Below are 26316 nucleotides of genomic sequence, written 5' to 3'. Positions count from 1 at the left end.
TACAGTGGTTTGATGTAGGTCCAGTTCCAGTACATTAAAATGTTAACACACCGGTTACTAGAGTTTTACTTCATACCTGCTTGTTTCATTTTCAGGTTCAATGTTACTTTTTTTCTGTTTCTTGAGCTTTCAAAGGAAGGGAATCTATTTAGAAGCATATGTTTTTAAATATGGAGACAGCGCAGTTCATTTTCTCACGATGAAAGCATATTTTGTATAATCATTTTTTTCCAAACAGATGCCCAGTTTATCTCACTTAAATCAACTATTTCTGACTGGACCAATTCCTGGATGAGTTAATTGAGCATGGCTAAACCCAAAATGCTGGACTAATCCAAGGAAATAGGAAGAGGTGATGACTGTGAAGATTCTCAGCTTTCAGTAAAGGTGTTTAGTTGTTTACTTATATTCTCACAACAGAAGGAATGTAACAAACTCAGCCCACTGGAAATAATTCTGGATAATCTCACTCCATTACTTTCAGTGAAATTGAGTCTGCTCACTCTACCCCTGTGAACCAACATCTCGGGGAAACAAGAAGGTAATAGCTCATTCAGGCAGTACAAAATAAGTGACAGAAGGAAAGGCAGACTGAAAGCTGTGTGTCTCTAGTTTTTAATTCACATTAGTAGTCCACCATTAATGTATTAGTTTTTCAATACCTACACTGAGCACAGGAAATCAGTGAAATGCTGTCAGCGTTGTTGGCAATGTTGTTCATTAGTGCCAGGCTGTCTTGCACACATCACAGCTGTCCATCTATGCTCACTTTTCAGACTTGGAAATTTTAGTTTGCTGAATACTGATATCTTGTTTGATCCTTTCCAACCCCAGCATCTCCCATGAAATCCTATTCTGAGAAACACATACTCAAAAATTCAGATTCTTGAATATCTTTGCTATAAAATAGCTTACTTTCTATTCTCAGTGCTTTGTATACACTCATCTATCATTTCTGTAATGAAGTTCATAGGCAGACAGCCCATGGGATCCTTTTGCACTCCTGACAGAGGGCACTGTGACTTCTAGATGGAATATAATGTTCTTCCTATTGGGTTTGGGTTTGAGAGATCTCATGGAGAGATTTGCCTGAAAAGTTCACACCTTTTCTAAGCAGTACCAGGCCAGTGCTCAGAAAATTCACTCAGGCTATGAGAATCATGAAAAGCTCTTAGGTGCCTGACAGCTACTATAAGTAAAACTGAAATACCTGAAATTCTAGCTTTACCTCTCTCTGCCATTTTTACATCTAAGGGTGAGCATTCCATCCTTTTGAAATATTAATTTTCAGTACCAAAAAAAAAAAACCAGGCAATCTTGTATTTTTCTTCTAGAAAATAAAAAAATTACTTGAAGGATATCAGTCTACCATTTGCAGGCAAGTTTACAATGGCACAATGAGGTTTGTTTGCATAGAAGAGAATTTCTCAAATCCTTTCACATATATTTCACAGGACTACTACAAAGTGAGTGCTTCTACTATGGAATGGTTCTGCTAAAAGAAATATATTGCTTTTAGCAAACATGCCTTGCAGCATGGCTTTGAATTGCACAGAAATTATATTCTTCTTCCTACTAACCTCTGCTTGTGATTTTTTATATTTCAACAGGTTCCTTTTTCCAAAATACCATTGTTAAGCCCTTATTAGAAAAGCAGAAACAAAAACTCTGAAACAAAAAAATCATTAGCACTTCAGTCTGACCCCAAGCCCTCCCCCTCAGAGAAAAAAAAAACCCACAAAAAATCAACAATTCTCTTCCAATACTTTGTTAAGCAGATGCGCATGTAATAGGCTCACAGTTGTCACAGTCTGATTTTTTTTGGACAAGGCAACTTGACTGGAGAAGGAATTAGGAAATCACTGGCACAGAGGAGGAAGAAAAAAAATAGCCAGGGGTTCATTCTGTGAGGACTTGTTGGGTCATATGAGGTTATCAACTGAACAAGTTAATGGGATCACACCCTGCTTGAAAAACAGACAAGAATATGCTTATGAATGAGCAAATGCAAACCCCTTTTTTCCTGTTTATTATTGTTTGCAGACACAAAAACACTCAAGCAGATTTCTGAGGCTATTAATAAAAAACCTAGAAGAAATTTAGAGGTTTGGGGCTTTAATTTTACCTATTCCCTGTGTGGCTATTTACAATCAGTACTTTTCTGATATTAATGACAATGAGCTGCAAAGTGGATTTGTGACCATGAATGAGACCAGCAGAGCTAGGCCTTTAAAAGTGAACTTCTGCCTCTGAATAATAATAAACTAGATTGTTTATATTAGCTTTTTTATCTATTTATTCCTGTTGTGGATGTCTTATTAGGATGTCCATCCTAATAATCATTTTGACTCATGAATGCAGAAAAAAAACCTGGGCAGCAACCACCAAAATCATCAAATATCATCTCATTTTTATCAGGGTGAGGTGTGTTCAAGAATCAAGAGTCAGGGCAGACACTTCTGACTGCAATATGAGGAATTATAACTAATTACAGAAGAACTCAAAATCTTTTTTCTATTCTGAGGCAAATGGAGTGGTACTACTTATCACATTTCTTAATTTTTTCTCTCTTTCCTCCTCCCTCACCACTACTAGAAAGCCAACAATGGACATTTCAGTGAAAATGTGAGACATCTTTAATGAATTTTAATCTAAAAACTGGGTTTCAATGCATCTACAGCTACCAATAGGGCCTGTTAGCTGAAACAAGGCTATGCAAAGTGCTAATGTCTAATATTTGTAAGCTCAGTTGAGTTTGTGTCTCATCTGAGGCATTGTTGCATAAAATGCATTTCATGTTTTGAAAAAAAATTATGACTACAGTCTTTAGTTATATTTAATGCAGACTAGGGGGCCATAGGGAATATTGTGATTTCCAAGATTTCTGATAAGAATGCTTCTCAACACACGTGCTGGAATACATTTCTGTAAGTCTTTATTCATTTATTTATCATGCTGCAATTCTCTAAAAAGGAAAATACTTGTGCTATAGTGGTATCACTGCTCATACAGGGAACTAATCACAGATTAAATTTAAATAATTTATATGTAAAATTAATTTGCCTAATGGTATAGGAGTTCAGTTAGCTGTACAGCAGCTTTACTGCTATCCTGAAGCCCTTACTATGCTGAAAAAGGAAAACAAACCCAAATGCAAAACATCAGTGAACACAATCTGAGATTTGCATAAGGACATTTTCCACATTCAGGATGTGATCTTGGTGCAGGAGCAGACTGGAGTGCAGAACTGGTTGCAGTAAGTGTGTTTTATCTTTTCCAGGTGCCCAGCCTGACAGAGGCAGAAATGCACACAAGCTCAGGCATTAGGTGCTTAGGCCTGACCCACACTGGTGCTACCTAAAGAAGCCTTTCAGGTCATTTTTGGGAGGCATGGATGAGGGTTTTAGGATCAGAATCTGAGCAATGTGAATACAGCAGCCTTCACGCTGTGTTTTGGTGTAAGGCACTTGGCAGCCCTGTGTGCTGTGGCTTCAGCCTGGAAACCTTGGCGTCAGCGATGAACTCTGTGAAACGTTCAGGCTTTAATGAAGGAAATAATGGGTTGCACTAGTGGGGTCATCGTAGGGTCAATGATTGAAATATTATTATAAAAAATACTGATACCCTGCTGCTGTTCCAATTAACCTCCCTCTGAAATTACCTGAAGGTCTTTGTTAATTGTCCTAAAACTGGTATTAACAGCATAGTGGAAAAAAAATCTGAGGTCCAACATGCTAGGAGATGGATTTCTTTTAAAATACTATCTTGGAAACAAAAGCTTTTATTTTTCTGTAATGAATTATATCTACCTAATAAACCACTGCTTTTGTAACTTAGGAATATGACCAGTCTTCCTGGGACATGGTTACTTTTATTGGAGACTCCACTTGAAATCTTTACTTCTTTTGATCTTCAGCTTAAAAAGTTGAAACAAGTACTTCTCCCAGAAATCATAAAATCTCTGCAAATATATTAGGGAAATTGTATAATTAATAAATTGAAATATATGCTTAAACCAAAAGCAAAATTCTAGACTCTGGGTGTAGCAAATGAGTACTTATACAAAAAAAACCCCAAAACCCAAAAAAAAAACTCCAAAAAAAACCCCCCAAAAAAACCCCAAAAAACCAAAAAACAAAACAAAACACCAAAACAAAAAACAAACCTACACCCGCCCCCCCCCCCAAAAAAAAAAGAAAACAAACCCCAAAAAAACAAAAAAAACCCCAGTAAGAGTGGAACATAGAACCTGGAAAGAGAGGGACAAAAGAGAGGTTGTGTCTATTTACTGTTCAGTGATTTTGTAAATTCTAAAATTCTAAACATGGGAATTACTTATGTGATTCCTTCCTTTCTGTGTTTTTATTTTCCTTTTCTTTCTTTTTCTTATCGTGCTCAGGGTTCAAAGAACCATCATCACCACTGCTAGCTTTTCTCCAGGCAAGCTAGGAGAAGGATTCAGGAAAAGAGGCCTAAAAGTCAGTTTAAGAATGTGTCACCTTGTCCACCCTGCCAGGGACCACATTCCTTTCCTGCTGGTCCTCATCAAGGTTTAAGGTCTTTGCTCTCTCAGGATCCCCATGAGTCCAATGGCAAGGACTTGTTAGCTCAAAGTCTTCTCACACCAACCCTGGAAAGAAAGAGAGCACTAGAGCTAAGAAAACTACCAAAATAAAAGAATAAAAGTGTCTCTCTTTTTTCTTTTCTTTTTATTTTTTGGTGTGTGTTTGTGATGGATTATATCAGGGAAGGTGAGAAAAAGACTGCATTAATTATGGTGAAAACAACAATCTACTGTACTGCAGTACACTGAAGTAAATGCGTGAAGCAGCAAGGAAAAACATTCAGTTTACTCCACAAATACCCTAAAATATTTCCTGCATTGACATGAGGTGCTTCATTTTTCACCAGAAGTTGTGTAAAACCATGTAACCCGTTGCACAGGACTTTCTTCTGCCCTTGGGCCAAGTCACATGCTTTCTCTTTGAGCAGCACTCCGATTTCATTCCCTAGCATGTGCATAATGTGCAAACAAGCTGAGGCAGAGGCTGCTCTGGTTTTGGCTCATTATAGGTGTGTGTGGATGTATAAATATATAATTTTTTATTGGACACATCCAGAAGTACAATAGTGCAAACACCAATGTTGGAAGGCGCAATAAGGAAGTTTTTAAGGGGGCAGGGAGGTATTCCAAGAGACACATTGTTAATGCAGGCATCACTCAACAGGTCACTGCAAACCACCTAGTGTGCAAATAAAAGATGCTGATTTGGTACATAATCCTGTTTGCCTGGCAAATTGTCAGTTTGTGACACAGCACTATAAAAATGAAGAATGAAATGGAACACAATGTTGAGAATTTCAGTATTGTTAAAAGAATAGTAACACCAGCTTTAAAAGAAGCAAGGTGGTAATTTTCTTCCCCCTATATGACATAAAAAATTTCAGGAATGATCCTGATATCAATAATTTTGCTAGGAAAAATCAGAAGCAGCATCAGCTTTTGCAGAATAAAAGTAAGCGAGATCCACAGCTAAAAGAATGCAGATGACCAAGGCATAATTTTTATATGAATGTATGAGCGTGAATAAAAATAAATAGACACGGCTTATAGTCAGGGACAGTCACAGACACACAAACACATCCCATGTGTATGCAAAATGTAAATGCACCTGTCAGGTAGCACACACTCATTAGCCATGATTAAACATAAATGACATTTCCTATGACACATTTCACTAACTGCAAGAATACTCATTTTTAACTAGTATTTTACACTAGTCATGAGGATTCTGCTAAAAGTTGTGGACAGACTATTACAAGATAGAATGGTCTTCATACTGCCTCCACTACAATGGTCTTTGCTCCTGATAGAGCTTCCAAAATATTAGATCAGCCCAAAAGAAGTTGAAGAAGAAGAGGTCTTTAGATAGAAACATACAGAGCTTCTACATTATGTTTCTTTTTTTTTTTTTTTAAGAACGTTTTAGATTCTACACTTTGAGAATTCACAACCCATTTAGGAGATTGTGGAATAATAAAATAAATACCTATCAGAAAAGGTTTTGTTTTTAATACTGGTCTTCACTGGGATTTGGTTTCCTGGTGGATAAGTAAGAGAAAAACACTAGCAGTCCAGAAGCAGCAGCAGCTGCAGAAACAAAAAGGTCATGAAATGTAAGTGCTATGCAAATAAAGGAAATAAAACAAACAGATCATTTAAAGTATAAAAGAAATAAAAGAAACAGCCATAAATCAACATGCTTGGGAAAGAAAATTAAAATAAAGGGCAGTTTGAAACAAATCAAAATGTCATCAAAACAAAAAATGGCAGAACCATAAAGAACTAATAAAATAAACAGTAATTGGAAGAAATTGCAAATAAAAATAAAATAGAACTAACAGGAGCAACAGGTGGTTGCTCATGTTACACCAAAGACTGAGTGGAAGCAAAAGCTTTTGTATTTCTCCAAATGACAGGAATGGTGTTGGACCAGAGGGCCTAGCTTGTGAGAGCATAAGAAATAATCAACAAATCTTAAAGTTTTATTCCGACCATGTTTGAAATTTCTGGAAGTATGGATGCACAGTTGACGACTGTTTTCCCCCCACTATTTGGTAGGCTACAGAATTAAAGAGAACCAAATCAATCCCTCCAGATCCCTCTTCCCAAAGCCAAAAGCATTGATTCAAACACCTCAGAAGCCAACAAGCAGCTAAAGTCCTGTGTGTGTCTCTTGTGAGTGAAGCTGAATTTCAAGTCTGGACACGAGCTGGGCTGCTGGAGTTGCTCTGCTCATGTTGTGGAGCGAGGCCAGGGAGCTGGGTTTAGTCCAGATCCCTCTAGGAGGCCTGTGAAAAGCAGTATGGGGCACAGGGACAGACAGGTAGGATGAGACAGGCCCAAGAGGAGAACATAATCACCAGGAGGTGTGCATGGAGAGAAGAAAATTACCAGCTCATAAATGACTGAACAGGCAGGATTTCACTTCTAACTAGACACCAACTCCTAAAGGAGAAAATCAACAAATTAACATGCTATGTCTGTTTTGCTAGTTGTGACAAATGAATGACAAAGAAACAGTTGTGGTCTAAGTGTTTGAAATAAGTTTAAACTGATAATGGGCCATAGCTGTGCAGGACAGAGGTGCAGCAGAGGGGCTGCTGGTGTGATGTATTCCTCTGTAATAGCCTAAATCCAAGGGCAGCCTTCCCAAAACTTGTGGAGTTGGGATCGATGTCCTGTCACCAGCTGCTTCCCTGGCACCTGCCTGCAGCTGGGCCCTCTGCCACGGGCACCCCTCGTGCCTGGCAGGCTGCAGGGCTGGGTTTGGGCTGCTGGGGCACTGCAGAGGGGCACCCTGCACTGACATTTGTCACCCACCTCCATGGGCTGTGTGACACCTGCACAGAGGGCTGAGCAGGCAATCCCTCCACACCCCTGTAGGGAATAGAGCAAAAGTGACTCGGGGCTGCAGCTGCAATAAGCTGCAGATAAGGACTAATTTCCTAACCACAGTAATAGATTAATAAAGTAGCTGAACAGTACATGTTCATCAGGCCTACTAGAAATCCAACACCGTGCTTCAGCAGTTTATTTTGCCTTTTTTTTTTTTTGTTCTAATATATCTGTTCTTAAATGGCCCCTAAACCCACGCTGTGCAGTAATTTATACAAATATTCACAGGCAACTCTACACTCAGTATATATAATTTTATTGTTTTGACTTAAAAGTCACAGGACTGAATTAAAAATGCATGGGTGGCACTTTGCCATACTGCACCTAGAGAACAAGAGGCTGTCAGCCCGAGCTCTGTGCCAACAGGTTGCTGTGTACTAGACTAAACTGAACAGCAATAAGTCTACACAGCAGAGCTTTGCTGAAAGATGTGATCACACCTCCTAATGTGACTCCATGGCTCTGTTACTTACAGCTAAATTACATTATTATGACTTCATTGTTGAATCCCAATTCTCCTAATTATAGCCTAGAGATCTATTATTTGATTTTGTAACACCAAGTGCTTCTTTTCTAAATCATGTAATCTCTTGTAGCTTATTAATGTCAGGTTTGTGCACACGCAGGGACTTGGTTGTTTGCCAGGGAGAATCAAATTTTCAAATTTTCACTGTGTTATGTTGCAGGGGTTTGCTTGTTACAATCTAATTATATTGGCACTGAAAGCAAATTTATATTATAAAGCACTTTAACTCTTTCACGGAAACGTATTTGCATATGTAAGTGTCTCGCCATTGGTTTATTAGCTTTTTTCATTGGGAAATTTTTATGGGATTCTGTAGAAAAGAATAATAATTCTGAAGCCATTAACTATTTATTTTCCTTTGAAAATAGGAAGGTTTTAATTTAAAGTGATGCTCATTGTAATAAACCCGTGAGTGAAATGCAAGTAGGTGCCACACATGGAACTGGCTTTAAGCTTTGTAATGACAAAAGCGGAAAAATTGAAATTTATTGTTTTTTTAAATTGCATAAATTCTAAAATGCCATTTGAAATTGAGACTCTATTTCCCCAGCATAAAACTGTCTGACAGGTGGTTTGGATTTTATTTACATAATTCCCAATAATGATAAGTATATTTGGTTACAGGTAGGGTATTTCATACTAAGAGTAAGCTTTAAAGCTTTTAAGTCCCAATAACATGCCTGTCATTAGCTTCTGCTGAATTCAATGGATGTTTAAGTGACTCATGATCTTCCAGACTCAGGGAGTGAAATAAAAGACTGCAATTCTCAGTGACTATGGTCCGCTTGTATGAGACTTGGGACCATGAGTGATTTTAAAGCTCTCTTTAAACTTCCTGATTTTGTAACGTTTCTTCAGGGCTGTGAGGGCTGTTGCTCCCATGACATAAATAAAAGGCTGCTGGTTCAGTTCCCTCCTCTTCTGTTGGAGCTGTGAGTGGCTCCTGAAAGGAATGGGTCTGCACCACCCCACTCCAATGGCTTCTCCCAGCCAACATGCCTCCAACTCCTTTTGCATGAGGTCAAATAACATTGGCTGCAACATAGGTTACACAACTGCCAGTTTGGTGATTTTTACTGTTTTTTCATGTCCCCCTGCCCTCCTCCCATCACTTGCAATTAGATCACTCATTTGGGCTGAATAGGAGGCCACTCAGCTCAGTCCAATGCAAGAGAGATGGAGAGCGGCAGGAGAGGGGCTGCTGCTTCCTGCAAGAGCTAAAATGGGTTAGACAGAAGATAAAACTGTCCCCCAAACTCTACCCTGTCTGTCTGTCTCCTGCACCCCCTAACCTACAGTGTCCAAACTCCCTTCTCTGCTTCTGACTCCCAGCATTTGGTTGGTTCTGCATTAAGTGTCCATCATACAGGAAAAAATGTTCCACAGGGAATAATTCTGCCTAGTATGTGATATCTTTCTGCCATCAGGAAGAAAAAGAAAGGATCAGCATTCAGCAGCAAGCCTAGTTCTAAGCAGCTTGGGGAAGATTTTGTCATTCACCATATATTTATAAGAGGCTTAGTAGCATGGGGCACAACCTTGCTGCTGTAGTCAGGCAGAGGTTTGCATACTAATATGAATATGGGATTATGATGGAGAAAACATATGTAGACACAGTTGCCAGTAGAAGTAAATGGATTGCACATTTTTGCTGCCAACCTAACAGGCTCTGACCCTGTTCCCCAAAGAAGGTAGGCCCAGAGGTTTAGTCAGAACTCAAGAGAACCTTTCCTATTGGCTTCAGTGGGCTCTATTTCTGCTCCAGGTAGCTAATGAGTTGTGGCAACCTGCAAAGCATTCTTTGATGAATATCAATAAATACTGACCATGAAATATGAAACAACAATGATGTGTTTCTCAGAAACAGTTCATCAGTACTGATATTAATGAATACTGTTCTATTTCTCCTGTATAGGGAGAAATACACCCCCAATTTTCTTCTTTCCAGATGTACATTGAAAAATACAAGCTGAACACTTTGCTTGCAAGCTCACCCTCCTGTCATTTGAAGAAGATCCCTATCTTTACTTCTAGCTCCTTGTTAGATTTTCCATTTATTTCTCCAGTCCATGGCCACCAGACCAAATAGCAGTTGACATCTGTTTATGCAGTTAGTGCTCCTTACTGAATCAAGTCCAGTGTCAGTCCTACTCAGTGAATAATAAAGTGTAGCTTTCAATGCCTATTAAAAACACCCCATTGGTGGGTTTCCCTGCTGCAGAAATGTGTAAACTCTACAGCCAGATTTAATGGGTTGGTTTATATGTGGATCACCTTACACTGCACGTCAGTACTTTTAATATTTACCAGGATTATCATCTCCATTCCAAGTATGCATTTGGAATGAGAAGGACAGAAACAACCACCATTTCTGTATAGTAAGGTGGCTTTTCTCTGCATTTTTATTCTGCAAAAACATCTGTGATCACCAGCAAAATTGGTACCAGTCAAGTGAATAGTAAGAATAAAAAGAGACTTCCATGAGAGAATAAGATTCCAAAAGGAAAACTGCTACCAAGATACAGTGGAACAAATGGGTGTCTTATGCATCTAAATGCAAATGTTAATTTTGATGGAGTTTCAGGAATTTTAATCTCTTTGAGCTGATCCCTGTAAAATTCAGGCCTCATGTTAAAGTTCATCTTTAAATGAAAACTGAAATTAGAATTGCAATGCAAGTGACATAGAGATCTTCTGAGTTTCCCTACAGAGTAACTTTATGCACATACACAGACCCATATTACTAAGCAACATAAGCACTATGAAATCTAAAAGAGGAACTCTTGTGTCTTCTGTGGTGTAAGTATCAGAGATTGGACCAAGGAAAGCTACAGTCCATGATAAAGAAGCGATGAAAAGCAATTACACAGGAAATTACCCTTCCATGTGGGTGTTTAGTAAGGAATACTGATCTGTAATGCAATTTGCAGCAAATCATTGATCAAATGTATGGATACATCCAAGGGTCCCTCTTACTGTGCTATCAAAGTAGCACATTTAATACCTTTATTTAGCTGTCTAACAGGAAGGTGAACTTTTGATGCTAAATGAGCATCAGAGCTTACATTTTCCTTGTGGTAGATCCATAGAATTATGATCAAATAATGGATTGTGGTATTTCTTGATTACACAGTTAGGGAGCAATCACCTGCCATGTTTGCTTATCTAGTTTATTTTCCTAATCAAGCCACACTGTAATTGAGGATTTTGAAACAAAGTCAGTGCAACTGCTGGAGAAATTGCCACAATTTTGATTCTGAACTTTACATCAATCAGACTAGCTGCTCCCATGACAGTTTGCTTTTGCTACAAATAGTAATGAACTTTCTTCTTTTGGATTTTGTTCCAGACAGTTGATACTACAGGGCTTTGTGCTTTGCCTTGCACTTCTTTTTTTTGGTGAGGTGTGTATGTATATCCTGGCCTAATCACATATACTGATGCACTTCATTTATTGGAAATTGCAGCAGAGATAGATGATACAACTTGCTGGTGAATCTGCAGATGTTTAAATAACTTTGGAAGAGTAGTAAGGTCTTCTGTGCCCTACAGCTGTATTTTTTTCACTGTTGCTTTTCTTACCACTTATAAATATGTAGTTGATCTCAATCCATTAGTATTTTGTCTCAAAACTGTGCAGTTTCAGCTGGATTTAATGCACATGCACTTATGTATTTTTTTCCCTGCAAATATATTTAATACAAAATCAATTATTAAATAAGAGGGGTGTGAAGAAATTGAACCACAAGGAGTCACCCAAACAAACCCAATTTTTGTTGGCTGCATGACTCACTAGTGAACCTTACTCAGTGCCCCCATTGTGCTGAGCGCCTCATAATGAAACACACAGGGTTAATGGCTGCAGTGCAGCGGGTTTAAGTGAAACCACAGCAGGTGTGAGCCTTAACGAGGCGTTAATGGGGAGACAGGTGCATGTAAACACAGAGCAGGAGGGCACAGGAGCGGCCAGGGGAGAGGGCAGAGCTGTGCCACCACAGCGCTCCAAGGGCAGCCTTCAGCCCCAGTGTCCCAGGGTCTCGGATACTGGCCAGTCAGACCTAAAAGACTTCATATCTGCAGCAAAACATTCTGTGCTAACCCTTCTGTGGAAGATACTGGCACTAGGGAAGCTCCAAAGGCAGCTCTTGCTTCTTTGTGCGTTGGGCTAAATGACCTTTCCTAGGAAATACTGTGGGAAGTTTTCCCCGGATTAATCGCTGGTCCTTAACTTGGTGTGTGTGGCTTGGCACACAGGCATGTCACACAAGGGGGTCACATCTCCACCTGCCTTGCACAGAAAGCATTTCATTACACTCCCTTCTAAATAAAAAAAAAAAAAAAAAAACCAAAAAAAAAAAAAAAACCCCAAAAAAAAAACAAAAAAAAAAAACCAAAAAAAAAACCAACAACAAAAAAAAAAACCCAGATATTGATAGCAAGGGCCCTAAACTGATGAGTGAAGCAGCAATAAGAAATGCTGCAATAAGAAACCCAGCAAACTCCAGTACCCAGCCTGAGTGCCAGGGAGAGGCAGTGCCCTCAGCTAAAATCCAGGTCTTAAAGTAGGAATTGATTCACATGTTCTCAAATTATAAGAAACAACATTTTTGGGGTGGATAGCAGCTGACAATTGCTTCATTGTTGGGGTGCCATTCCACAAGTATCCATACTGTAGAAAAGCACTTGCCCAAAGTTAGAAAGTTGAAGCCCCCTTTGAGCAAATTAAATTGTTAGTCTTTGCTACTAAAACTGTGACCTCTCTTATTCCTGCCCTGGGAGGCAAGCCTCCTTTTATCCTTTCATTTGACTTTGCAAGCAATAGTTAAACAAGGTTTATTGTTGATGGTATCATTGCTCCGACATGTAACCAACTAAAGGAGGAATAAATCACATATCAAAATTTTCTGAGCTAGTCCTGCCACAGAGATCACAATTTTTCTCCTGGCTAACTTCTAATGGTGGAGTCTCTTATTAACCCCCTTTTCAACCCTGAAGATAGAGGCTTCTTTTTCAATAACAAAATAAAAAGTAGAGACCTGATTCTGGGAACTAATAGTCCCAAGAATATGTTTTCTTCACACTGTGAAATGCCATCTTGTTGCCTGCTATACTCTGTTTGTGGTACACATTAACAATGTTTGGGACAAATCGAAATAAATTCCTTTAGAGGATTCACAATGAACAAAATCCTTAGAAAGAACAAGTTTTTAATAGAACTTTTCTTATTGTTTGTTCCATTTTGACAGTTTCATCTTCCTCTTAGCTGTGAAATGAGAATATAGGATAAGTCAGCTCTAAATATCATCCTCAGGGTATTTTTTTAGGCTCCTGACATAAGTAACATTGGCTCAGATTACTCAATTACCTGCTGGCACTCTGAAGTTGCCTAAAGAAACAGCAAGAATATATTGCTGGAATTTGCATTAAATGTGAATGGGTAGTAAAAAGAAATCTGGATTCTTTGACCTCTTTGTGGTTTGTATTAAAAAAAAAATCTAACTAGGATCTCTTGTGTTAGAACAGCTGCATGCTTTAAAAATGCTCCTAAAATTTATTTACTTTTAAAAATGCCTTTATTTATAACTTTTCAAGGTTAAAAATTAAAATAGTCTATTTCCATTAAATTACACTGAAAAAAAAATTAAACAAGAGAAATACAAAATTTAATGACCCTGCTTGGGTCTTATGGAAAAAGGAAAAATATCTAAGCTCTGAAGATTGCTTGTTACTCTTTCAGGTAATTTTTTGAGCTGTCCATTTTTTTCAGTTTGTAAGGCAAGCTGACAGGCACGTTGGACAACTTATCATGACACTGTGAGCCATAAATGTGATGCAGTGCTTCATAAATGTGACAAAGTACTTCCAAAACAAGTGTTGACTTTTAAAGGCATCCTACTTCTCTAAAAGGAGGATATTTACTCTAAGTGCAGTTTGTCGGGATTCTCAGTTAATTTGCTACCTACGCATCTTTAATATGTTTGTGAATTGAGAAAATATTCATAATTGTAAGTATCTATGAGATTACTGTATTTTCAACCAAGCTTGACAGCACAATAGAATCCAATAAATGAAAGCATCTGTTGTGCAAGGGATGCTTGAAAAGAAAGACAACTTGAATGCAAATAAGATAAAAAAAAATAAATTGACAAACTGAAATGGCATGTGTATGTCTGTACTTCATCCTCTCCACGCCATCTCAAGAACTAAACATAAAAATACTATTGTTATAATAAGAGGGGTTCTAATGAAAACTGAAGTGTAGAGGAGTTAAGATAGAACAAAATGGTTTCCCATCAGATTGGTACATTAATAATCTATAAAAGATGATGCATATTTAAATTTTCCTAACTGCTTAAAATTCTTTTCCACTGCTTGTGTTACATGAAGAAATTTTGCTGAAATAAAATACACTTCCAGCTTGATGGCTATCTGTGAATTCAGAGTGTGTTTCTCAGCAGATTGAGAAAATTCCAGCTGCATCCAGCCTTACACTGGAAGAGATCAAGTGATATTTACAACATTTAAATGCAGTCAAACTAATGGCTTCAACAAAACCTTCCCACTGTTATTGTCATCACATATCAGATGACTCACAGGTAATACTACTGCATGAAACTTTTTAATGTGAGAACAAGTTATAGCAAAATTAAACGGTGCCTGATTATAGAAATATATTCACCACTAAAGCTGAAAACAAAAGTATACCTAAAATCTGCTCTGTGTCTGTTTTCCAGGTATGGTCCAAAGCAAGACATTTGCCACTTAGGAAAACTCTTGGCAGGTGGAAAAGGCAGCTACACTGTACTTTAGCTTCTGTTACTTCTATATATCATCAATTATCATCAAGGAAGAGCTCAGGAGTGGCAATACCTGCCTCTTGAGGCACTGATGAAGGCTCTTTTATTGATCATTTCTAGTCAAGCTTGGCTAAGAAGTTGTGATTCCCCTCTCCAGTCTGTGTTTCCTCACCACATCACTGTGACACTGCATTGGGGCAGCTACACACAGCTGGACCGGAGCAGCCTCAGCTTATCCATCTTTATAAAAACTTTGGTTCTTCCAGGGATTTCCAGAAGCAACCATCAGGATAAGCAGAGGAAGAGATGAAGGTCTTAAGCCACATTCCATATCCATGCCAGGGCTTTTATCTTTACAGCTCTGTTCCTCAAACTGTCTGCCATGACAATCCAGGAAATTCATCCAAAGGCATTGACTTGTTAGTCTAGTCAGGAAACTTTCAAACAAGGCTTGAAATAAGGTGATGATAAAAATCCATCTACTGCTATAAAAATGATCCTGGAGGTTAACAGGGAATTACAAAAGAGAAAAACAAGACTGTGGTAATAAGGAAGGAAAAAGAGACTGGAGATGAGTTTATTTATCCAGCCATCTGTGGCAAAAAGGAGCAGGTCCCTTTGGCATGTAGTGTAGATGTATTTCAGAAAGTGGAGAGAAAAGCTCCAGATGTGATAGTAAACCAAAAGAGTTCAAGGCATGCAAGAAAAAAAAACAAACAAGAAGGTGGTGGGAATAACAGGAGCTAGATGGCAAACCAACTGAGGGATCTGGTAGACAGATTCTTATAAATAGATTCAATAAATTGTATGAAAAATAGGACCTTGGAGAAAGTGGTGGTTACACCATTAAATATTAAAAGCACACTTACCACCTGTCTCAATTGAGACAAAAAAGGAAATGTAACAAAGCAAAATAAAAACTTCAAGACCTTTATAGTATAAGTCAAAAGAAAACAAGGTCTAACAAAATAGAAACAGTGTTGACTACATATATGTACAAAGATTGACATGTCAGGTTTAGATAAAACAAGTCAAAGTACAAAATCTAATCAGTATCAAAACAAATAAAAGGTGATCAAGATAGAAAATGTTGATTCATGATAAATGAAGAAAGAGAAAAGGAAATATCCATTACTGAACTTAGAAAAGAAAATGAAAGTAGGTGTCATGAAACAGACTAAGGTGTTTTCTGCCCTTTTTAATTCCTTCTCCATCAAAAAGTTTAGTTGCACAGCTAGATTTTTCATTTAATATGTGTACAATCTGCAATGCGAAGCACGTGAGTAAAGTTGGTTTAGAGGAGTTAGATGCATTGCAGGCCCTGATGGAAAACCCACCCTAAATTTTTTCTAAAGCAAGTCAGAGTAATCACTAAAACAGAAATTATTATTTTCAAAAAGGTGGAAAGGCTGGGGAAAGTCCTAGAAGAATTAGAATTAAAGAAATGGAAGCTGTCTTTATTGAAATAAGAGGGGAAAGGACTTTTGAGCAGACTGGCTTTTAGAAAGGCACCTGTCTCAAAAAGCCAGGAAAACATAGCATGTCCTAAGGTAAATACACAGAAACCAATGTTCAGTTCTGAAAGTTACACCTTGACATTACTGGAGACCCAAGAAGTTTCTCTTGGTACTTTCACAGATGTAATTGGATTGGCATGGTACAATTTCCAAGAATAGAGAAACCAACAGAATTTAAGAAACTTGAGATGTGTTCCCTCTCAGATGCAGGACTGAGTCTTCAGCTTGAAGACCTCAGTCCTGGGGGCAGATCTAGGAGTTTGGGATTACAGCAGGGGAATTTGCATGTCTTTTCATTTGGGAATCTGATTCAAGCTGGCACACCACGATTAACTGCAAAGTCTCAGATGGTTTTTATTTTTACATATTTATTTTTCCCTGCCACAAGATACAAACTAGGATGTTTAGTTAGAAAAACATGTTTAATTGTACTCTGCATAAACTTCCATTTAGAAAGAAAATGTTTTTCAAATAAAGTTCTTTAAATGTTTTGTGCAACATCTGGACTTTTTTTTTTTTTTGTATAAAGGATCTGAAAAGAATTTAGAATCCCAGACTCCTTGTGGTTCTCACATCTTCATAAAAAGGCAGATACTAGAATGTGCTTGCTGCTGGGAACTGACACTTCACAATTAATAAGGGAGGAAAACGTCTCCTACTAAGCACAGGTTTGATCCTGTAGTGCCTAGGAGTTTTGCCTGAGGGTCTTTCTGAAGAGGACTGGGAATTGTATGCAAGATGGGGAAGGGAGCTTTAAAAGATGGTTTCCTCCTGCTATCCCCTGGTGCAGGGGCTGAGCCCATTCATCCTGGCATGGCCTGTGTCGCAGTGTGCACGTGCAGCATTCCTGTGGGCACCGGAGACAGGAGGGCGTCCTCCTGCAGCCACCATCCTGGCAGGTGCAGCACAGAGCAGGAGCCCATACACACAACAATAATGCAGATTATGTTCCCCAGACTACTTAGATAAATGCAGTATGATCCAGTCTCCTCACTTTATCACAACTCCTAAACTCTATTTGTTGCTTCCCAGGAAGATCTGATTTCTGAAGGCATATGATGATATGAAATCTTAATCTTTGTTGAAAAAAAAAAAGAAAAAAAGGAAGTATCTTATAAACTCTTACACTTCTGAAGAAGGTATAAAAAGCACAAGCTGTAAGGGTTCAAAACCAAAAAAGGCAAGAACCAAGTTTTTAGCATTTCTTCTACTACTTTGGAGTTAACCTTACCCCTTTTATGGGCTAGATTAACTGAAATATTGTCTTGGGCTTTCAATCCATGCTCTACTCCTATTCTCTATAGTTTGAAAATTATAGCTGCTTTGAAGATAAATGAATTCAAGTCCAGGGCTAGAGTAGAATAAAAACTTTCAACAGTTTTCAGGAATACCAAAAATTTAGGTCCTATATCCCTTAGAATGGCAGTGGTAGCCAAGTGTTTAACTCTTCTAAGCTCCTTTGCAAATCTTACCTGAAATCTCTGTTATATGTAAGTGTTTTGCCTGTTGAGCTGAAGGACCAGAATCGACTCTTGCACAGTATGTTTCTTATAATTACTCACAATGGGAGGCTGCACTGACAGCCAACTCTGGGAGGTATTTCTGAGTCTCTGATTTCTAACATTCTTCACTTTCTCACCCTATGGTATGAACAGACTGCCTTATATTGCTGACAATTTATGTTTTCCCTCTATCACCCACCTACGTAACATCTATGTTGAGCATTTACGTTTACACTAATAGCCCCTGAGAATCAATTACCATAAGAAGATCTGTTTCTTTACACTTCAACTGATGAATCAGTCATAGGTTAAAACAAGAGGAGGTAAAAAGCCAGCATGTCTGCACAGATTTTCTAAAAGCCCTTTACTTAAAAATACTCTGGATACAGAGTTCTTTTTTTTTTTCCCTGTCATGTGCATGCTCAATATTATTTTACCAGCCTTAGAATCTGCTTTCATAAATGAATTGAGCAGAAAAGCACTCAGGATTAAGTGTATATTTTACACACTCCACTACTGTGTAGTATCCCCATGCTGCAGAACACAGGCTGTTTAGTTGGCACTCCCTGGTGGAAGGAAGCATGATAGCAAACCGAGCTTAACTTCAGGCCTGAAGTTGTAAATATGGCACTGTGAGGAGGACAGAAAAAAATCTTCTGATTTCTCAACCACCACTGATTATTGACCAGCCCCAGACAGAGTTTTTCCATGGAGATTTTGTCCGTCTCTCACACACAGAGAGGTGTTTGTGGATCTGTTGATGTCTTTCCCCCTCTTTCTAAAATGCTCTCAGTGATAAAGTTCTGCAACAATGAGTCCTTTCTACCCTTCCCAAAGGTTTTTCAGATGTGTGGAACCATCACCTGTACAGAATGTGATGTCTGTCCTGATTTTTCTTTCACAGAGCAAAAATGGCTTAAAGAACCTTACTCAGACTTCTAAAATAGATCTCAGACAGCCAAAGTTGCCCAAAACCTGATTATTATTTTGCCTTTTCAAATATTGTTTAGAAATGCCTTCACTTTCTCATTGCTGACCAAATACTCCTTATTAGATGCAGTTATGTCCCATCAGTTTCCTGGCATCTGTGTGCATTTCCAGAATCATTTATACTGTGGCCATAATAGTCTGAGTTGCAAAGCAGTCTAAAGACAGGCACCTGCCCAGTGGCCTTTCTCTGCTGCACATAATTTCCTTACAACAAAGACAATCCAGGCCCCAGGTCCTGTCACCTCACTGGCACATTTCCATAAGCAAATGTACAGATGTACACTTATAATACTTTCCTGGGAACAAATAGCTTCCATTCACAAAGTATTGAGAAGAACTTGGATATTCATTGACAGTGTGACCCTATTAGTCAAATACTGCCTTTCTAACCTTGATTATATAGGTACAATCGCAAAAGAGGTGCTGGATGAACAAAGGCAGTTGCCAGGAAACACTGGCAAAATGTTTCCTAAGCACAGGCAAAATCAGCAAAAATTCATATGTTAATGCAATTTAAATGCCAATCTCAAAGCTCTCAAGATCTTCCTAATTCTGAAGTTCACAGTGAGGAATTTATAAAACTATCAAAATAATCTCTTTTTTTGGATCAAATCCATTTCGATTTAATTAAACATCCTGAAAAAATATTTTGTAAAAGACAAATATTTTTAAAGTTATTGCAAGGCAACATTGATATGTTTGATTTCCATCTGAGAAGTATAAAAACCATATGACTGCTGTTCATAGTTACAGTCTCTCAGCAATTTCCCAATTATAGCTCCTTATTTAAGAAGTGAAAAGACTATTTTCAAACCACTTGTCTCTTGTCTTATACATTACTATCAGTATTGAAAATGTAAAAGAAAATTTTATGGTCAGCTTTTAGCCTTAGTTCCAGGTATCTAAGGCTCATATTGTGACAATGTCTAGAAGACATATAAATCAAATCTCCCTTTACAATGCAACCACAGTTAAAAAGAATTGGAGAAATATCTGAGTCACTAAAGTCCGTAACATGTTTGACTTAAAGCACTTGCAGGGCACATCTGCTTAGAGAAGAGATTGCCTTTTTATATAAACACTTATTTTTGGAGTTGAACCATGATGCAAATAACTCCAAATAAAGCAGGGGGACAACCTAACTAGAATTAATGTCTTGCAGAGCCAAAAAATTGATGACAGCAGGAACCAAACTACAACTATAAACAGGCAGCACTGTGCACAGCACTGAGGCAGTGGAGGTGTGGCTGGTTTGTTACTTAAGAGACTGCAATGCATGGAGTCATCTCCTCTTCCTGCCAGATTTCCTGTATTGATGGAGTGTTCTGGGCAGAGGGACTGGGATCCTGCTTAGGTACTCCTGGGAAAGGTACATCTCTGCAGCTGTCATGCCCCATTAAGGGAACTGTATTTTATTCCTAAATCAATCAGAAGAGGGGGAATGCTAGGGTCCCCCATACAGTGATTTAGCAAGATGTTATCCTTCTCTTTACTGCTAAGTAGAGCTGCATGTCAGCTGCAAACACTCAAAGAAACCCCTATTGTATTTTTGCCTGTTAACTCAATTTTCAAGAGAAAGAGCTTTCAATATTTGTGTTTTCACAATGAGCGAACACTTATATACCTGCCTTTGTCTAGTACTAATGACATTCGTAATTAATTCCAGGAAAATATCAACTATGTCTCCTTTGTAAGGATTTAAGGATTTTGGCCTCCACAAGTGGCTGCTTTCTCTTAAATTCCATGGGCAAGATCCAAAGTCCATAGAGTCAATTGGACTTGGACAAGTGTGTTTTGGCTGGGGTCATGCATGCCCAGGTTACTTGGCATTCATTGTTAGTGAAATTACTCCTCTGCTCTCATGCCTGTTATCCATTTCCCCCCCATAAAATTATGCATTAATCTTTCCAGTACTAATTTTCAGGTATCCTTCACCTTTTTCATATGGTCCATGGACTCAGCTCACATTTACATTTGCTTGGTGTTCACACATGGCCGTGGTTGAGTTCACATCCTCCTAGTAACACATTTACCTGGGGTAACCCGAGCGTGCAGCTGACCCTTGGCTTTCCACATTGTTACATTCCAATTTGATCTCTTCAAAACTGTTCTTTGTTATAATAGTATATTTGCAGTGCAGGTTCACTTTCCTTTGCTCTCATCACCCAAACATGCCTTGGGTAAACCAATGAAATTTAGTCCTCAGGGTTGCTAATTCCACAGTTTTTCATAAACTGCAGGAAATACCACTTTGGTCTACTTACTCCTTCTTCACCATTTTGCTGACAGCCATGCTTAAAGTAATGCAGGATATTTTAAAGTAACATAAATAAATGGGAAAATGACACTACATCAGCCTAAATGCTGTTCAGGAATGATGCAGAACAAATAGGGAAAATATCATATATGTAAGTCATTTGTGAAATCAAGTTAAAATTAATGACAAACAAAATTGAGTTCCCTTTGTGGTTGATTTCCATTTAGCTGCACCCAACAATAAAATAGTTATCAAAGAAAGCTACCAATTAGATTTTAATTCAAAACATTTCCAGAAAAAACAGTTCCCAAATCTCAATTGATATCTCTCCAACAACCTCTTAATTGCAGCAAGTTGGTGGTAAAGGGGAAGAAAAAAAAAAAACTGCTTTAAATGAAAAAAAATGTATTCCGTCTGCTGGAGCATGCAGGATCCTTTCCTTAATTATTCCCAGGATTTCCCCTGTACATGAGCTTCCGCTGAAGATTATATATAGACAGATAAATATGTCTGTGTTGTCTGTGCATGTGCATACGCACATGGATGTGCGCTGAGGGAAAGAGGCAGGAAACGTTATTGTTTCAAAATCTAAGGAATTTATCCAATGTTCCACTGATTTCTCATGAAGCAAAGGTTCTACTGGGCAAAGATTAAAAAGTCCACAGTATTCAGATCTCAGGATTTTCTTCCATTTAGTTTTATCAAGTGGCATGCCTTCTTGAAATGGTCTTAAGAACAGTCAGGAATTTGTAGTCACCTATAATGAGACTCTCCAGAACCTGTCCAATCTGACCTTTCACTGTCCAAACCCAGAGTAAAATATGTCACCTTAGCCAGGAAATTCAGCAAAATTTATTCTTCCTCTATTTTCCTGTCTGAAGTAGACAGACCCATCCCATGATTATGCCTTTATCTAAATGAGACCAGACTCTTCTGAAACCTCTCAGTCCTTGCCACTTTCCTCTGTCCACAATTGAAATCTGTTGAAAGCCCTCTGCAAAGTCCTAAAATTGAGAAAGATGACACTGAGACATCTAAAGCCTGATCTGCCTGGCAAGAATATGCTCCACATGATGGAAAACCTGAAAATTATTCTTTATGTTTTAAGCAGAAACTTCCAAGCAGATGATCAGTGATGTATTTGAGACATGCAAAATCAGCACTACATTATCTAGGAAGAACTGAAGATACTTGACCACCTTCTAGACTACAAGGTAAGAGTACTTTTTTTTTTTGTTTTGTTTTATTACAGGTCAATGTGTAACAGACAATATCTTAACTCTTGCTTTCCTGCTTGGAAACCGTGTAACCCTCTATAAATATTTAACCATTCTGAGCTGGATTTTTAAACATCATCTAGCATTTGAAAATATGGTTATAGTCCACATTCCAGTCCCCCCAGTACAGTAGTATTGCACTGCTGGGAAAGATGGATTATCAAACTGAGGATGAGGCAAAGGCAAGAAGACATTGCTGAAAATCCTTTTCAAGAAAGGACTTGATGATCAGCATGCAAGGAGTGCAACAGATATTTATCAGCTGATGGTGTCACAAAATCAGGGAGTTTTTTTGCAGTACATGCATACTCTAAAAAATAATCTCAGTAACACCAGTCAGCACACTTCCTGAAATTCCCCTTGCATTGAAATTTTTAAATCTGATTGAAGCCCTGGAGAAACTGGTGCCATTGATGTTCTTGGCAGCTACAGTTTCTGGGAGATGAAGGTCTCATCAGCTCCCCTCCAGCTCTTAGAGTTAAAAGAGAACAATGTCTGGGTAGATTATGATCTAGAGTGGAGCATATTTTAGGTTCTTCTCACAGGGTTCTAGAAGCATCACACCAAGCTTCACCAGGGGAGGTTTAGGTTGGAGATCTGGAAGAATTCCTTCATGGAAAGGGTGGTTGAGCACTGGAATGGGCTGCCCAGGGAGGTGGTGGCATCACTAACCCTGGAAATGTTCAAGAAACAGCTGGATGCGACACTTAGTGCCATGGTCTATTTGACAATGTGATAATTGATCAAAGGTTGGACTTGACAATATTTGAGGTCTTTTCCAGCTTTAATGATCTTGTGATTGCACGTATGGTGTATTGGTGGGCTTAAAGGGTCCTACTGTGATAATTTCCCACATAACACTTCTAAAAGAACAATTGAGGGATGTCTGAGGTCCTACACATCTGTAGAAGAAAGAATTATCTGAAAATTATAGCAGTAAAGAAACAAACTTGGGGCGTGTTCTCTTTATCACAATATACCTGCTTTACTTTCAGAAGGAACTCAACCAGTGTGAAAGAACCTTGATCTTCTCAAAAAGGCATTCATGAAGAGTCTGGCATCCTTGGTACATATTAAATTAACTCTTGCAATTTCAAAAAAACTCAGCTTGTGTCTATAAGATGCTTGTGTCCATAACATGCCATCTCTGTTTTTCTGGCTTGCTTTTCCAGTTTCGTTTAATTTTCCATGGTTAGGAAATGTATCTTTAAATACCTGAACAATTTATGATTATGTGAAAGGAATTTTTATAGATTGTGCTTTCATTTGTTTAGTAGGAAAAAAAAAAAAGAAAAAGAAAAAAGACAGGAAAAAAGATACATGGTGTCTCCAGCAGAGTAACAGAACAGAATGAAAAAATGTCAGTACACTCTTGGGCACATCCAATTTAATCATTATATCCATTCAAAGAAGTTCTAACACAGTTCTTTGTAATGTCATGTCCCCAGCAACCATTTCTTGGTCAAATCCACCCACAGAAAAACACAGATTGCTTCCCTTCCATGTAAAGATATGTTAAACAAGTGACAAAGCAATGCCTTTTAACAACTGCAATGGCTGTTTTAACAGGGATCCTACTTGCCCCCCATTCTACAGCTAAAGTCAGCAATGAAATTTGGTTATAAATTTGAATATTCATGTAGTTCTAAATTATTTGAGTTCAAGTGTTTTGATCAGAAGTGCCTTTGGTGTTCCAATGAATGTGATAAATAAGGAGCCCTGCCCAAGTGTTAAGTCTCAGCAGAAACTAAATTTACCAGCTATTGTCACAGCCACACATAAAACAAATGAGAGGTGGAGCTGCCTCTTATAAATATTTTCTGTCTTTCATCAGAGGAGTGTGGTCTGAATAATAGCTCTGACAGAGACCAGCATGTCTAAGATCAAGGCTGCAACACATACCAACAGGCCAGAGGGGAAAATATCTCATCTAAACACCAAACAGAAAAATCCCTTGTAGCTGTGATTATCAGACAGACAGAGAACTGCACTCTGGAAGGTTATTGAGGCTCATTGTCCCACCCCCCTACTATTACACTCTATCTACAAGAAAGACACGGAAGTCACACACCAGTACCCACAGACATCCGCAAGTATTGACTTCATTAAAATCATATTGTGCTTTTTTTCTCTCTGTTTTTTTATCTGTAGGAAAGTGTCCTCTCCGGATGTTTTCTTCCCCCATTTCCCTTTTTAAGATGCTGAGGACTCTGCCTCCTTCTTCCCGTGGGTAACCAAAAGAAAACCCACAAGAAAAGGTCATCATTCGATCCCTGCTTTGTCTCTCACTATAATAATATGATCTTCCTCTACATCACACGTTTATATGCTTGACATCTATGCTTGACATTTAGTAATAAAACTGAAGTCATAATCTGCTTTCAGTTAGAAGACTCATCTTGAAACCCTTTGGTATTCTTGTCAAAAATAATAATTGCTCATTGTCAACATTAACCTCCTTGAGCCCACAGATCCATCATTCCCATTGCACGACTTAACAAACATTACTGCCTACAAAAAGCTGCTGTTGAGGTAATGGATGGCACACCGTAGCTGTTACAGCTTACTAGATGTTCTTATAGTAGTACTTCATGGTAATATTATCTGGGAATGGTTCAAAACAAGTCCTTAGTTACAGTAAAAAAATAGAGTTTTTGACAGAATTATAATAATTCACAAAAATCCTCATTTGTTAGACAGTGCCACATTAATAACATATTAATAACAATATTAAAATTAAATTAAAACAAAGTGCCACATATTAATAACAATACCCATGCAGGTTCGTTCTTTTAATGTTTTTAACCAGAAAGTGAAGTTGTTGTACCACATAAAGTATTTATGTGAAGTGGGATAACATTTGAGATAATAATCTTTCAGAGTTTTCCACAAAACTTTTCCAGTGTGCTTTAGGTAATAATGTCTCCACCTCAATACTTTAGGATATCTGAGGTACACGAGGAAAGTTGGAAACATGAGAGAAAGGTCTAGTATGTAATTATTGAGATCAGTTTAGAAATAAAAATAATTAAATTACCACCAGATTTTCTAAGAAACTAGAAATCTGGCTAGATGTCCATTTGAATAGATGAGAAAGTATAATACACTTCAGGGTCAGAAATTCTGCCCATTTAGAAAAAACCCAAAGAATTACAAGTGCTTTCTCCACAAAACACTCTGAAAAGACATTAATTCTCTGGGTAAAAAACCCAAGCAAACAAAGAAACAAACACCCCAACCCAAAATGGACAAATTGTAAATGCTGCTCATCAAATTTCAAACCAAGAATTACAGTACAATTATTTTGCTTCTTCTTGACTCAGTTGTCTTTATGCTGGGTAAACTGAAGGGAAAATTCCTTCTTCTGCCCGGGCTTTTTCATTAGGACCCAGGAAGTAACTGACTACAAGAAAAATGGTTTTCCTAGAATTGTTTGAGACTCTACAACTTGCCTTGCTATCTATTTCAAACACTTCTTTGAGTTCAAGTTTCTTAGTTATGTTAGTGGAACTACATGCAAAACCAGGGCTGTGTAAGACAAGAGATGACAATGTGACTGGTACCACACAACACTAATGCCAAATGTATTTATACTTCTACAGTGTAATTAGTCTAAAAATATTTGTGTTTATCACAGAGGTATGCCATTCATAATAAAAATCACAATACTCAATGATTGTTGCTGATCCACAGTAAATGTAAAAGTATGAGAATTTGATAGGGGTTGAAATTTGAAAGGAAACATGCTGTGTGTAATGATGCTAGTAGCACTTATGGTGTTATAAAATATCATTTTAGGTTTGTATTTTCCTAACTGGAAAGGTGTCATGGCAGTGAAATAGTAATTTTTGTTGATGACAAACAGTGGCAAAAACTTGCAGATGTCCTGGATGTATCAATAGTGGTCAAATACGTGGTTGGAGATTTTATTAAGTCATTGAATGCAACAATAACTTTTTAACAATATCTGCTGGGTTTACCACACAATTGT

At 38.0% G+C, this 26316-nt stretch overlaps 1 long non-coding RNA gene across 1 annotated transcript in view; it reads right to left on the bottom strand.

The window, feature by feature from the left end:
- Nucleotides 1-3730: 3730 nt before the first annotated feature.
- LOC132075020 (uncharacterized) overlaps nt 3731-26316 on the bottom strand; it is a 105964-nt gene continuing 83378 nt past the window's right edge. Inside the window, exons 2-3 of the long non-coding RNA XR_009418697.1 lie at nt 4500-4630; nt 3731-3961 (exon numbers count right to left, since the gene is read on the bottom strand). This is a non-coding gene — a long non-coding RNA (uncharacterized LOC132075020). The remainder of the gene's footprint in view (nt 3962-4499; nt 4631-26316) is intronic.

The sequence above is a fragment of the Ammospiza nelsoni genome, chromosome 6 (assembly GCF_027579445.1).
Source record: "Ammospiza nelsoni isolate bAmmNel1 chromosome 6, bAmmNel1.pri, whole genome shotgun sequence".
Taxonomy (NCBI): domain Eukaryota; kingdom Metazoa; phylum Chordata; class Aves; order Passeriformes; family Passerellidae; genus Ammospiza; species Ammospiza nelsoni.
The sequence above is the reverse complement of the archived record's forward strand: the minus strand, read 5'-3'. Positions and strand labels throughout refer to the sequence as shown.